The 15,353-nt window shown below is 35.3% G+C and overlaps 1 protein-coding gene and 1 pseudogene across 4 annotated transcripts in view; both read right to left on the bottom strand.

Annotated features, from left to right (window-relative positions):
* Positions 1-15,353, bottom strand: part of ZC3H12B (zinc finger CCCH-type containing 12B) — a 523,339-nt gene that overhangs the window by 440,876 nt on the left and 67,110 nt on the right. For 3 of the 4 annotated variants that reach the window (XM_074391748.1, XM_074391747.1, XM_003940948.3), the window contains exon 2: positions 13,266-13,334. The gene's annotated coding sequence lies outside the window, so the exon portion shown is untranslated. Of the gene's footprint in view, positions 1-13,265; positions 13,335-13,508; positions 14,353-15,353 lie in introns of those variants that run through there. The other variant, XM_074391749.1, reaches the window with a different exon arrangement.
* On the bottom strand, positions 4,479-13,250 carry LOC141582779 (PC4 and SFRS1-interacting protein pseudogene; annotated as a pseudogene).

The following is a 15,353-nucleotide window of genomic DNA, read 5'->3' as shown; positions in this document are numbered from 1 at the left end:
AGCATTGTTATCATAGGATATGATAGCTCGATGTGTGTTGTTGTCCCTGAAAACCTTCCAGTGGGAAAAGATGTAGAGGGGGAAGAGGGTAAAACTGCTTATATTGACCCTGATTGGCCTAGGCTAATGTATGTGTTTATATCTGAGTTTTTACAAAAAAGCTTAAAAAGTAAAATGTAAATAAATAACTTTAAAAGCTTATAGAATAAGAAAATATAAAGAAAATATTTTGTACCACTGTACATGTGCTTTTATTTCAAGATAAATGTTATTACAAAAGAGTCAAAAGTTTAAAAAAGAGTAAAAGTTTATAAAATAAAAATGTTATACTAAGATTAATTCTTATTGAAGAAAGAAAAACATTTTTAATAAGTTTAGTGTAGCTTAAGTGTACAGTGTTTTATAAACCCTACAGTAGTGTACAGTAATGCCACAGGTCTTCACATTCACTCACCATTCACTCATTGACTCACCTAGATCCACTTCTAGTCTTGCAAGCTCCATTCATGGTAAGTATCCTATAGAGGAGTACCATTTTTAAAGTTTATACTATATTTTTATTGTCCCTTTTCTATGTGTAGATATACAAATTTTATGTCCATTTTCTATGTTTTATTGTTCCTTTTCTATGTTTCTGTTACAACTTCCTACAGTGTTCAGAACAGTAACATGTGGTACAGGTTTGTAGCCTAGGAGCAATAGGCTATATCATATACACAATGACAAAATTGTCTACTAATGCTTTTCTCAGAATATATTGCCAACATTAAGCAACACAAGACAGTAGTTTGTTTCCACAATTTAAAAAGAATGAAAAACTGATGCATTTCTAGGGAGAAATAACTATGATGAAAGAATTAAAAAGTTTGTTCCATAAGAAATAATATTTATGGTATATACGTCAAACACTGTTTTAAATATATTGCTTGTATTAACTAATTTTATTATTTTAATAACTCTATATATGCAGATTTTCCCCAATGTTTTCTGGTAGTAGTTTCATATTTTGAGGTCTTAGATTTAAGTATTTCATCAATTTCAATTTAATTTTTGTGTATGGCAAGAGTAAGGGTTTAGTTTCATTCTTCTACATATGGTTATCCAGTTTTCCCAGCATCATTAATGAAAGAGACTGTTTTCCCCTGTATACGTTCTTAGCACCTTTGTTGAAAATGAGTTCAGTGTAATATTATGGATTTAATTCTGGATTCTCTATTCTGTTCCATTGGTCTGTGTGCCTGTTTTTATGCCAGTATCATGGTGTTTTGGTTGCAATGGCTCTGTAGTGGAATATTATTTGAAGTTAGGTAGTGCAATTCCTCCAGTTTTTTGCTTTTTGCTTAGAATAGCTTTGCGTATTCTGGGTCTTTTGTCATGCCTTATAAACTTTAGGATTGTTTTTTCTAATTATGTGAAGAACGTCTTTGGTATTTTGATAGGGATTGCATTGACTATGTAGAGTACTGTGAGCAGTGTGAACATTTTAACAATATTAATTCTTCCAATCCATGAGCATGAAATATTTTTTTCACTTTTTGGTGTCCACTTTAAATTCTTTCATCAGTGTTTTATAGTTTTCATTATAGGAAACGTTCACTTCTATGGTTAATTGAAGGGATTTAATTTTATCTGTGGCTATTGCAAATGGAAATATTTTGCAATTTCTTTTTCATATTGTTCACTGCTGACATATAGAACTGCTCCTGGGTGTTGTTATGTCGATTTTGTGTCCTGCAACTTTGCTTTTTCATCATTTCTAGTAGTTTTCTTGTGGAATTTTAAGATTTTAGGTTTTAATTTAAGGTTTATTTAGAAAAATATAAGATCATATCATCTGCAAACAAGGATAATTTGATTTATTCCATTCAAATTTAAATGCCTTTTATATATTTCTCTTGTCTCATTGCTCCAGCTAGGAATTCCAATACTGTGTTGAGTAACAGTGGTGGCAGTGGGCATCCTTGTTGTGTTCCAGAGCCTGAAGCAAAAGCTTTCAGTTTTTCCCCATTTAGTAGGAAACCAGCTTTGGGTCTGTCATATATGGCTTTTATTATTTTGAGGTAAGTTCCTTCTATCCCTTGTTCTTTACAGGTTTCTATCATGAAGTGATGTTAAATTTTATCACATCTTCCCATATCAATTGAAATGGCCATATTTTTTTATCCTTCATTCTGTTGTTATAATGTAAGTAATTGATAGATATATGTGTTTTGAACCATTCTTGCATCCCGAAGATAAATCTGAGTTGGTCATGATGAATGATCTTACTAATATATTGTTGAATTTGGATTACTAGAGTTTGTTGAGGATTTTTACACCAAAGTTCATCAACAATATTAACCTGTAATTTTCTTTCTTTCTTTCTTTCTTTTTTTTTTTTTTTTTTTTTTTTTTTTTTGATACGTTTTTGTCTGGTTTTCACAGGGTAATACTGACTTCATAGAATGACTGTGGAAGTCTCCCCATTTCCTCTAATTTTTTTAATAGTGTGAGTAGGACTGGTATTCATTCTTTAAAGGTTGGGTAAAATTCATCAGGGAAGCCATCAGGTCTCAGGCTTTTATTTATTGGTAGACTTGTTATTACAGCTTCAATCTCATTGCTTGTTATTAGTCTGTTCAGGTTTTGGATTTCTTTCTGGTTCAAACTGGATAAGTTGTATGTGCCTAGGAAATTGTTGATTTCTCCTAAATTTTCCATTTCATTAATATAGTTGCTCATCATAGCCACTAATGATCCTTTGAATTTCTGTATTATCAGTTGTAATGTCCGTTTTTTCACTTCAGATTTTATTGTATCTTCTGTACTTCTTCTTAGTTTGGTTAAACGTTTGTAAATTTTGTTTAACTTTTCAAAAAAGTAACTTTCTGTTTCCTAGATCTTTTCTATTGTTTTTTTTTTTTCATTTAATTTCATTCATTTCTACTCTGATCTTTATTATTAATTTTATTCTACTAATTTTGGCTTTGGTTTGTACTTGCTTTTCTAGTCCTTTAAGATGAATTGTCAGATTATTTATTTCAAAGTTTTCCTCTTTTTGATGTAGACACTTGCAGATACGCACTCCCCTCTTAGGACTGCTTTTGCTGTATCACATAAGTTTTGGTATGTTGTGTTTCCATTTTCATTTGTTTTAACATATTTTTCAATTGCCTTCTTAATTTCTTCATTGACCTTTGGTCATTCAGAAGCACATTTTTAAATTTCCATGTACCTGTGTAGTTTCCCAAATTCCTCTTGTTATTAATAATTAGTTTTATTTCATTGTGGTCAGAGAAGATATTTGATATTATTTCAATTTGTTGAGACTTGTTTTGTGATGAAACTTATGGTCTATCTTTGAGAATACTCCATGTGATGAGAAAAAGAGTGTGTATTCTGCAGCCACCAGATGATAACTTCTGTAAACATTTATTAGATCCATTTGGTCTACAGTTTAGATTAAGTCTGATCATGTTTTGTTGACTTTCTGTCTGGAAAAATCTATCCACTGCTGGAAGTGGAGTGTTGAAGTCTCCAGCTATTATTGTATTGAGGTCTATCTCTCTCTTTAGCACTAATAATATTTGCTTTATATACCTGGATGCTCCATTGTTGGGCCCATATATGCTTTAAATTGTTACATCATCTTGTTGATTTGACCTCTTTATCATTTTATAGTGATCTGGATTTCTTCTTATAGTTTTAATATTGAAATCTATTTTGTCTGATATGATTATAGCTATTCCTGCTTTTTTTTTTTTTTTTTTTTTTTGGCTTCCATTGACATTGAATATCTTTTTCCATCTCATCATTTTCAGACTGTGTGTCTTTGTAGGTAATGTGTGTTTCATGTAGGCAACAGATCAATGGGTCTTCTTTTTTCATCCAATCAGCTAATCTATATGTTTTGATGGAGGAGTTTATTCCATTTACATTTGATGTTACTATTGATAAACAAGAATTCACTCATGCTAGTTTGATATTTGTTTTCTGGTTGTCCTGTGATCTTCACTTTCCTCTTTCTTTTCTTGCTGTCTTTCTTTACTGAAGGTGACTTTCTCTGGTGATATAACTTACTGTATTTATTTATTTTTATTTTTTTATGTATCTGTATGTTTTTTGGCTTGGGGTTTGTCCAAGTTTTAAAGCTTGCAAAACTATCTTATAACCCATTATTCTAACCTGATAACTACATAATAGTCTTTGCATTAAAAAAAGCAAAAAGAAAATTAATAGAAAGTCTAAGAACTAACTTTGTCCCCCTGTTTTTTAACTTTTTAGAACTTATATATATTTTTATTATGCTTTAAGTTCTGTGGTACGTGTGCAGAACGTGCAGATTTGTTACATAGTCATACTCGTGCTACAGTAGTTTGCTGCATCCATCACCCCATCATCTACATTAGGTATTTCCTATTGTACAATGATATCCCTCCCTTAACCCCCCACCCCCTGCTATCCCTCCCCTAGCCCTCCATCCCCCAACAGGCCCCAGTGTCTGATGTTCCCCTCCCTGTCTTCATGTGTTCTCATTGTTCAATACCCACTTATGAGTGAGAACATGTGGTGTTTGGTTTTCTATTCTTGTGTCAGTTTGCTGAGAATGATGGTTTCCAGCTTTTAACTTCTTACTGTTTCTACTAATATCTTATTGTACTATGTCTTAAAAAATTTTTATAGTTATTATTTTTTATTGATTCATCATTTAGTCTTTGTACTTAAGATATGAGTAGTTTACACACCACAACATGTTATAATAGCCTGTTTTTCTGTATACTTACTATTACCAGTGAGTTTTGTACCTTCAGGTGATTACTTATTGCTTATTAACATCTTTTTCTTACTAGTTGAAGTACTCCCTTTAGCATTTCTTGTAGGATAGGTCTGTTATTGGTGAAATCCCTTCGCTTTTATTTGTCTGGGAAAGTCTTTATTTCTCCTTCACATTTGAAGGATATTTTCACCAGATATACTATTCTAAATAACATTTCCTTTATTCCTATTATCTGAAGCGTACTGTATAGTTACCCTGTTTCCCAAAAGAACACAGCCTCTGTGACCAGTTAACTAAGAAATTATTTCCTTGGCAGCAAACCCAACATTCCATCATTTACTCTTGTAAATAGCAAGAAAGTAATTTATTAGTAGAATTTGATAGAAAAATTCTTTAATCAAAACAAGTTTAAATGTTGAAACTTATGGCCTAACTAGAATAAATCTAAGTTAAAACTGTATAAGGACCAAACAAATAATGACTGGTATATATGCAGGTTCTCTCAAAACAGTGATTCCTAGTTCTACTGTAAGACCTCTTAAAAACAAAAGTTCAATTCTGTAGATGAAAACAGTTATCCCAGAGGGTTAACTATACAATGTCATAAACAGATGCTGGTCTTTAGCCATTTCTTCCATGTTCATATAGTTTGAAAACATGAGAAGTAGCCTACTTATTGAAAAATGCCAAATGATCTAATATTCAAAATATTTTCGAAATGCTATCCTTTAGTTAATGTAATCTTAAATTTTGTGACATTGATTTCACCCTGATTTAGTCCATACACGTCAATGTAAAGACTATCAAAGTACTATGTTGAAACAACTAATGTTTGTATTATTGGAATATAGAAATGAAAATAAAATTTCCAATATAGCCATGCTTTCAAATAGGTAAGTTTCCTTATATAGCATTTATTGTATTTATTGTATAAGCATCATGGATTTTTTTCTTCTAATTAAGAAAGATTTAGTGACTTCTTAAAGACATTTTTAACAACATAGAAACTCCATTCTCAAAAATAAATTTGTTTAGTTTTCAGTTTTACTTACAAGTGCCTGCCTGTAAAAGGACCTTAAATGATTTAACCCTAAAGCCAGATTCATTCCTATATATACCCAGTCTGTTATCTGCAGAGAAGTCATAAGACTTCACTGAATGCCCAGCCACAAAACAAAATTACCTTCAAATATTAACGTAAGTTTTATAATTTGTACAATTCTCAATCAATTCAGTGTCCGTTGGTTAACCAGTTGTCATATCAAAAAAAAAAAAAAAAAAAATACAGACCACACATGGTTCCAAAGAAGCCAGATAATGTAGCACAATGTAGATTGTGAGATTAAAATTAACTTTTAATAAAAGAGGAGTACTTTTATAGAAGTAACAGTTTATCTACCATAAAAATGCTCAATTTCTACAAAACCCACAAACAGTGACAAGACAGTCTGGTAAATCCAAGGTTTGTAAAAACTATGCACAAAACCCACGGTATTTGGGAAATGAGGAAAGGTTTATATAAGTAGCAGTTTAAAAAATATAACTTTGTTCTACTATCAATTATACAATAAAATATACACACTAATTTAAAATATGCTACAACCACGTCTGGAAAAGCAGTTTAACATTTTCTAAATGGATTTTACCTCACATTTACTGTATAATGTAGCTGTTAATACTGCACAAGTACACTTAGAGATAATGTTTAGTTACTTTAAAACAATGATAAAGGGATTTTGTCCCTCAAAACAAGTTTTCAACATCAAAATCTATGCTTATAAAAATTTAAAACTTACATCAGTCTATTTCAAATGAAAACCATTACAAACTTCTCAAGTGTTCTCTATATTCCAGATATGTCAACTTAGTTATCTAGTGTAGAATCCTTCAGAGATATTTCAGTATCTCTCTCTTCACTGGATGGCTTTTTCTTCATGCTGGCTTCATGGTTGTCTTAGCTCTCTTCATTACTCTCGCCGTTATGTTGTGGCTGGTTACCGCCTTGAGCATCAGATTCCCCATTTAGAGTCTTTGACCCCGTTTTTCCCCTTTCTAGCCTTTTGTTTGGCCCTTTCTTCCCTTGATCTTTGGTTTTATTCACTCCTTCATGCTGTTGTTGCTCAGAAAGAGATTTATTCAGCACTTGTGTGATCACAGAATTGCCCTCACCAACCAAAAACATGTTTCTTAAACTTGTTATACAACATTGTAGACTTTTCCATGATAACCTAACTTTGAATCGCTGTATTTTTTTCAGTGTAGTAATCATCTCTGTGTGTTTCTGAGCTTGTTGCATTGTGACCTGAGGTGAAGCAAGTTAATCGAAGGCCTCAATGCATCTGTACACATGAAGATTATCAATTTTGAGTGAATTTTTAATCTCAGCATATACCCTTTGAAGTCGAGAATCCATTGATGTTTCTCACTTCTCCACTTTCTTAACTTCTGGCTTCTTTCCTTCATCTTTATTCCACTGCTCAGTTTCCATTTGTTCCTCTTGCTTGCATTTTCGATCTGCTGCTTCTGTCTCATGTTGGCCTTTCAGCATATTCTTTCTGTGAATAGTCTGAAAGTTCCTCCCACCTTTTCTCTTCTTTTCACCTTCTGGATCATATCCTTCTTCAGAATCAGAGGTTGATGTAACCCCTGCTTTAGCTAAATTTTTCCTTTTTGATTCAACTTCTTTCTTCCCCTCTTTTTTGTCTGGCTCTTTTCTTGGCTTATCTTCTTCCATCTGGCCCTCTTCCTCCTTCTTAAGCTGCTTTTTAGGTTGTTTTTCCTCTTGACCCTTTTTCTTTTGTCCTCTTCATTAACAATGCCACTCTCTATAGGACAGAACTGTTTAACCACTTTGGGTCTGCCTCATGGTTTTGAAATCTTGACTTCTGTAGCTGCAGGTCGTACTCTTTTATGACTCACTTTTAGATTAGCAGATGCTGTTGCTGTTGTCACTACTCCTGCCTTCTCAGTTTCTACTTGTTTTTCTGTCTTTCTCTTTCTCTCTCCTTTGGCAGCTTTCGGAGTAATTATGTCAACTGCTTTAGTCACATCCTCATGGCTGGCCTTTACTTCGTGGTATCTTCCTTTGAAACACTGGCTTCCTTTTCTTCAACTTCAACATCAGATGATGCATTTGATTGTTTAGTTGCTGCCTGTTGACTTGAAAATATCACTTTCAGATTATTATCTATCGCCCATAAATCTTCATTAAAACCTTTTCTTTTATTTGGTTTGTCATACTTTTCTTTATTTTTGAAGTAAGGAAATATATCCTTTGGTCCTAAAAAAGCAGTCTCATGGGTTCCAAAAAAGAAAATGGGTAGTTTTTGTAGGTGGCTTTATAGCTCCATCATAAACTTCATCTACTCAAGCTGATCAATGGCGATAACCTTTCATCTTGGTGAAAATGAGGTCTCCAGATTTGAAATCATGAGTCATGTTTCAGGGGAGCAGCTGGGGGTCCAAAGCCCGGGAGGTGGTCCGGAGATGCAGCAGCATGAGGATGCAGGCGGCAGAAGCAAGCCGTGCTCCTGGGCCAGTGGGTCGGGGAGGATGCCTTGGGGCTTCTGGACATATCTGCTGGGGCCGTGGATGCCAAGGCTGAGGTGACTGGCCAGACGCCTATACGCACATGCACGCAAGCCACTTGTGCCACGAGCAGCCACAGAGGCATCTCAATGGCTCCAAATCGCAACCGCTGCCACCTCTGCCACCACCATAGCTGCACTGCTCAAAAGTCTATTTCTCCTTCACGTTTGAAGGATATTTTCACCAGATATACTATTATAAAATGAGAGTTTTATTTTTATTTTATATTTTGTTTTTCTTTAGCACTTCTAACATATCATGCCCTCTTTCCTAGTCTGTAAGGTTTCTACTGAAATATCTACTGCCAGATATTTGGACATTCCACTGTATGTTGTTTCTTTTCTCTTGCTGCTTTTAGAATTTTTTCTTCATCCTAGACCTTTGGGAGTTGGATAATTAAATGCCTTGAGGTAGTCTTCTTTCAGTTAAATCTATTTGGTAATCTATAAACTTCTTATGATATCTTTTTTCTAGCTTTGGGAATTCTCTGTTATTATCTCTGAATAAACTTTCTACCCCTATCTCTTTCTTTCTCTATTTCTTATTTAAGGTCAATAACTCTTAGATTTGCCCCTTTGAGGATATTTTCTAGATTCTATACATGTGCTTCATTGATTTTACTCTTTTTTCTTTTGTTACCTCTAACTGTATTTTCAAAAAGTCTGTCTTCAAGCTCATTACTCTTTTTTCTGTTTGGTCAATTATGCTGTTGAGAGACTCTGATGCAGTCTTCAGTATGTCAACTGAATTTTTCAGCTCCAGAATTTCTGCTTAATTTTTAAAAATTATTTTAATCTCTTTGTTAAATATATATGAGAGAAATCTGAATTCCAACTCTGTGTTATCTTGAATTTTTCTATTAGTTTCCTCAACACAGTTATTTTGAATTATCTGTCTGAAAGATCATATATCTCTGTTTATTGGGATTAGCCCTTGGTAGCTTAATTAGTTCACTTGGTGAGGTCATGTTTTCCTGGGTAGTGTTAATGCTAGTATATTTTCTTTGGTGTTTGGATATTGAAGAGCTAAGGATTTATTGTAGTCTTCACTGTATAAGCTATTTTGTACTTTTCCTTCTTGGGAAGGCTTTTCAGATATTTGAAAGTATTTACATGTTGTGTTCTAATCCGTATCTGCTTTTGTGGGTAACTCCAGCCCAGTAACACAGTGGTTCTTGCAGACTTATAGAGGTACTGCCTTGATGGTCTTGGACAAAATTCAGAAAAATTCTTTAGATTACCAGGCGAATGCTTGCACTCTTCCCTTTCTTTCTCCCACACAGAGTCTCTTTCTGAACTCTGAGCAACCTATAGTAGAGGTGGAATGACATAAGCACCCCTGTGGTCACTACCACTTTGACTGTGCTGGGTCAGATCTGAATCCAGTACAGCACTAGGTCTTGCCCAAGGCCTGATGTAACCATTCCTTGGCTACTGCCTATGTTCACTACAGGTCTTGGGGCTCCTTAATCAGAGGGTGGCAAAGCAAGCCAGGCCAGGCCTGTATTTTTTCCTTCAGGGCAGTGAGGTCCCTCAGGTCCCAGATGAGTCCAGAGGTGCCATCCCAGTGTTAGAGACTGAAGTCAAAAACCTTACAAGTCTACCTCGTGTTCTCTTGTACTGCCACTCAGTTGGCACTCAAACCACATGACACAGTCATTATGTAATGTGAAGTCAGGTGCAGAAAGAGAAATATCACATATTTTCACTTATTTGTGGGATCTACAATTGAACTTGTGGAGATAGAGAGTAGAAGGATGATTACCAGAGGCCAAGAAGGGTAGTGGGGGGTTTTGGGCAAAATGGGGATAACTAATGGGTATAAAAATTAGAAAGAAAGAATGAGTGAGATCTAATATTTGATAGCAAAAAATGGTGACTATAGCAAATAATAATTTAATTGTACATTTTAAATTAACTTAAAAAGTATTATTGGATTGTTTTAACACAAAGGATAAATGCTTGAGGATATGGATGACCCATTTTCTATAATGTGATTGCTATGTGTTACATGTCTATACCAAAATGTCTCATGTACCCAATACACCAACCATGTACATATACACCAACCATGTACCCAAAAAATTAAAACAAAATAAAATTCCTCAAGAGAGCCATCTGTTCTCCCTGTCTCCATACCATGTATTGTCACTCTCCTGAACACACTTCAATCACTTTGATTTCAAGGCTCCACTGACATCTCTCTCACTAAGATCACTGATAATCTCCATATTGCCAAATCTTATATTCAATCTTCAAACTACATCTAGCTTGATCTCTCAGCAACATTTGTGACAATTGGTTATGCACTCATTCTGGAAATATCTACTTCACTTGGATTTCATGACAATAATTTCTTCTTATGTTCCTCCTACCTTACCACCTACTTGTTCTCATCTTTTTCATTAGATTATTTTACTTCCTGAACTATAAATGTTGGAATGTTCCAGAGCTGGTCCTTGGACTTATTCTCTTCTCTATCTATACTCATTCACTAAGTCATTGTACTGAGTCTCATAACTTTATTTACAATTTATAATCTGATGACTTCCAAACTTATATCTCCACCCTTGAAATACATATTGGTAAAACCAACTTTGTATTACACATTATTACTCACATATCTCAAACATAACAAACTCTTAATTCCCAGCCCTAATCCCACCAAACCTGGTTTTCCTCCAGTGTTTCCCTTCTTGGTAGATGGTGCCACCACTAACTTTGTTGCTTAGGATAAAATCCTTGAAACAACCATTGAATCTCTTTCTCTCACATCCAAAATGCAATCCATCACCAAATATTGTTACTTTTACCATTAAAATATGTCCAGAATCTCTGGAACAAGATGCTGTAGACTTACTTTACCATGCTACCACCCTCTAAATTCAACTAAAAACTCTGAAAATTACTGAACAGAAATAATGAAAGGACTCTGAAATATGGTAAGAAAGTATATGAATTAGCAACCTAAAGATTTGAGGAATAAAAGTGCTATGAGTTCCCTGAGTTTTCTTTTTACTTGCTAAATATCCCAAACAAGGCACTGGGGAGACCTGCAATACAGAACTGCCAACAGGCATAAACAACAACAATGACAACAACAAAAACAAAAACAAATGTAACCCTGCTTTCTCTGGCCTAAGTTCTGGTAAAAAGCCCAACAGGGACCTTAGTGGAGAGCCCCAACTCCTGTTCTACAACCAAGGTTCCTGAGGATAACCTGATTTGCACAGAGAGGCAGCTGCAAAGGTCCTGGAAGATCCAACTTCCACCCAAGACAAGAAAATCAGCATGTGAACTGATATGCTCACATAAGTAGCTTCCAAACCCTGATGTGCCATCTTAACTCCTGATCCACAGCTAGAACACTGATAGCTCATGGAAGTAGCAGAGAAGCTCCAGCAGTTCAACTCAAGCCTGGCTCAACACCTGTAGCACTTGCAGGCTGGTTTACTTGCAGTGGAAGCAGAGAAAGGCTGGTCCCACTGAATTTTCATTCCAAACCCAGGAGGACACCACCATTTCCTAGTCCTCTATTAACTGGCACAAGAAAACCCAGTCCCAGTGGCTTCTGCCTCAAACTCTGCAGGATAAGGTGACTCAAGGACACCAGGTGGCCCAGAAGAGTACTCTGTACCATGGCAGATGGCACTAATAGGGAATCAATGGGAGCCACAGCAGCATCAGAAGGACAAAACATATCATAATGGCATTAAAATGGCTCTGAAAACTAACTTGTCATTAGTTTAAACACCACAATAGTAGGCCAGAACCTATATTCTAAACCTAAAAAGGATCATTGCTTGCTAAAACAGAAGATTTAAACAGGATCAAGAGATTCCTAAATAGTAACCAAAATATCCATGATGAAATGGAAAATCACTCCTTATGCAAAGAACTAGGAAAATGACAATTTGACTGAGAAAATACAATTAACTGACACTAATACCAAGATTACACTAATGTTGGAGTCATCTAATAAAGGTGCTAAAACTGCTGTCATAAAAGCTGCTTCAACAAGTAGTTAAAAATATCTTTAAACAAATGCAAACAAAGATATAGGATTTATTTTTTAAAAAGAATCCAATGTAAATTATAGAATTAAAAAATACAACAGCCAAAATTAAATTAAAAACTCACCAGATGGATTCAATACTAGATTAGAGGTGAGAAACAACAGAATCAGTTAAGTTAAAGATATATGAACAAAACTTCCTCAATCCAAACAAAGAGAAAATAGTATTTGAAAAAAAAAAAAGAGAGAGAGAGAGAGCCTCAGGGATCTGTGGAACAATAAAGATAGAACAAATAAATGTTATACAGAATTCCAGCTGGAGATGAGAAAGAATGTGTGGCTGAAATAGTATTTGAATAATAACAAAAAACAGAGGCAAAAAGCCAGGCATGGTAGCTCATTCCTGTAATAACAGTGCTTTGGAAGACTGAGGTGGAAGGATTGTTTGCAGCCAGGAGTTCAAGACCAGCCTGGCTAACGTGGTGAGATCTGATCTCTACAACAATAAAACAAAAAGCCAGGTGTGGTGGCACATGCCTGTAGTCTTAGCTACAGGGTCACTTGAGCCCAGGAGTTCAGGGCTGCAATGATCTGATTGTACCAGTGAACTCCAGCAGCCTAGGTAAAAGAGCAAGACCCTGTCTTAAAAAAAAAAAAAAAGGAAGAAGAGAAGAAACAAAAGAAAACAAATAATAAATTAGAGACTGGTAATGTCAGCAAGATGGCAGAAAGAATAGAAAGAAACTCAGAGAACTTTCTTTCCCCAAGGGGCACCAATTCAACAAGCAGAAATACATAGATCAACTCTCTTAAAGAGAAATCCAGAAACTAGTTAAAAGGTTCCTGCATCACAGACAAGCTAAAAACCAACCACACTGAAGCTGGTAGGAAAATTCATGGTACTCACTTGCCATGGTCTCTCTGCCCAACTCAGCATAGCATGATCAGAAGAAAACTCCCAATTCTTGTCTTCTTCCTAGAGAGGAAAAGAAGAAGGTTAAAACATATGTCCAACATGAAGATTTTTTGGGGAGGAAAGCTGAGGAAATAATTTCTGTCTTTCCTGTATCTGGACACTCATGAAAAAGTGTGCTAGGTTTAAGGTTACTGAGAACAAGGGTGAAAGTTTAGACAAAAAGCACTCACTCACCATAATCCCTCCTCCCAGCTTGGCATAGAATCAGAGGGTGAAAACTCCCAAGTCTCAGCTTCTCTCTAGAAAGGGAAAAGGTTGTGGCCTGTGTCCCACATTCTGTCTTTTTGGGGGAACTGCTCGAGAAATAGGTTTGTGTCTCATCTGTCTCAGAAGGCTGACAGGGCTGTCATACTCTAGATGTCTGAGGAATGCTGAAAACAAAAGAGATGTGAGTGATTTGCTGCTATTCCACAGGACATGCAGTAGAGAAGATGGAGGTTAACATAGCTCAAAGGTTTCTCCATCTGGGAGGGGAGGCAGAAGAGTAAAGTGTGTGTTCAATGTTATAGCTTTTTGGGGTCTGACCAAGAAACTTGTTTTACTTTCAAACAGACTTTAATCTATTTTACTGGATTAAAATCACTGATATGGTTCAGTATACTCTAGAAGTTTTGGGGACACTAAGAACTAAAGGGAGATGTGAACTAGCAAATCTCTTTTAATTAAAAATTTGCATACACAAATCCAGAGAAGAAATATGCACAGAAAATATCTAAGAGGACCCCAGAATCTCTAATTAGGCTGATTTGTGAAGGGCTTTCCTTGTACAAAGTTAATCTATAAAGACTTGGAGAAATGGCCATTTTCTTAAATGCATGGATACAACACAAAGGTACAAAGCAAACAAAGAAACAAGGAAACATGGCACAAATCCAAAACAACAAAACAAGTCTCCAGGAACTGACCCTAAAGTAAAGGAGGTATATGAATTATCTGACAAATAATTCAAATATCCATCATAAAGATGCTCAACAAGCTCAGAAAAAAATATAATACATGAATAAAATGAAAACTACAAATCAACATAAAACATAAAAAGAGCCAAACAGAAAATTTTAAGCTAAATAATACAATAAGTAAACTGAAAATTTCACTAGACAGTTTCAACAGCACACTTAATCAACCAGAAGAAAGAAGAAGCAAATTTGAATCCAGGTAATTTGAAATTATTAGTCAGAGAAACAAAAAGAAGTAAGCCGGGCGCGGTGGCTCAAGCCTGTAATCCCAGCACTTTGGGAGGCCGAGGCGGGTGGATCACGAGGTCAAGAGATCGAGACCATCCTGGTCAACATGGTGAAACCCCGTCTCTACTAAAAATACAAAAAATTAGCTGGGCATGGTGGCGTGTGCCTGTAATCCCAGCTACTCAGGAGGCTGAGGCAGAAGAATTGCCTGAACCCAGGAGGCGGAGGTTGCGGTGAGCCGAGATCGCACCACTGCACTCCAGCCTGGGTAACAAGAGTGAAGCTCCATCTCAAAAAAAAAAAATAAAAAGGAGTGCAGAAAGTCTAAAAGGACTTAAGGGACAAAATTAAGTGGACCAATATATGCAATATGATATTAAAAGAAAGAGAGAAAAAGAGACAGAACATTTATTTAAAGAAATAAGGGCCTAAATATCCCAGAAATAATATGGACATCCAAACTCAAGAAGCCCAACAGAACCCAACTAAGAGGAACCCAAAGGAATTCAAACTGACTACATTATGACTAAATTGTCAAATGTCAAAGACAAAGGGAAATTTTTGAAAGAAGACGCGACTCATGATATACAAGAGAGTCCCATAAAACTATCAGTAGATTCATCAACAGAAATATTTCAGGGCAGAAAGGAATTATATGATAGATTTGAAGTAATAAAAAAAAAATGTTAGCCAACAATATATCCAGAAAAACTGTCTTTCTAAATAAAAAGGAAATAATTTCCCATATAAACAAAAGCAGTGAGAGTTCATCACCAATAGATGTGGTGAAAAATGCTAAAGTGAGTTCTTTGAAGTTGACATAAAAGTTGATATA

The sequence above is a fragment of the Saimiri boliviensis genome, chromosome X (genome assembly GCF_048565385.1).
Source record: "Saimiri boliviensis isolate mSaiBol1 chromosome X, mSaiBol1.pri, whole genome shotgun sequence".
Taxonomy (NCBI): Eukaryota; Metazoa; Chordata; class Mammalia; order Primates; family Cebidae; genus Saimiri; species Saimiri boliviensis.
This window is presented reverse-complemented; position numbering and strand designations above follow the sequence as displayed.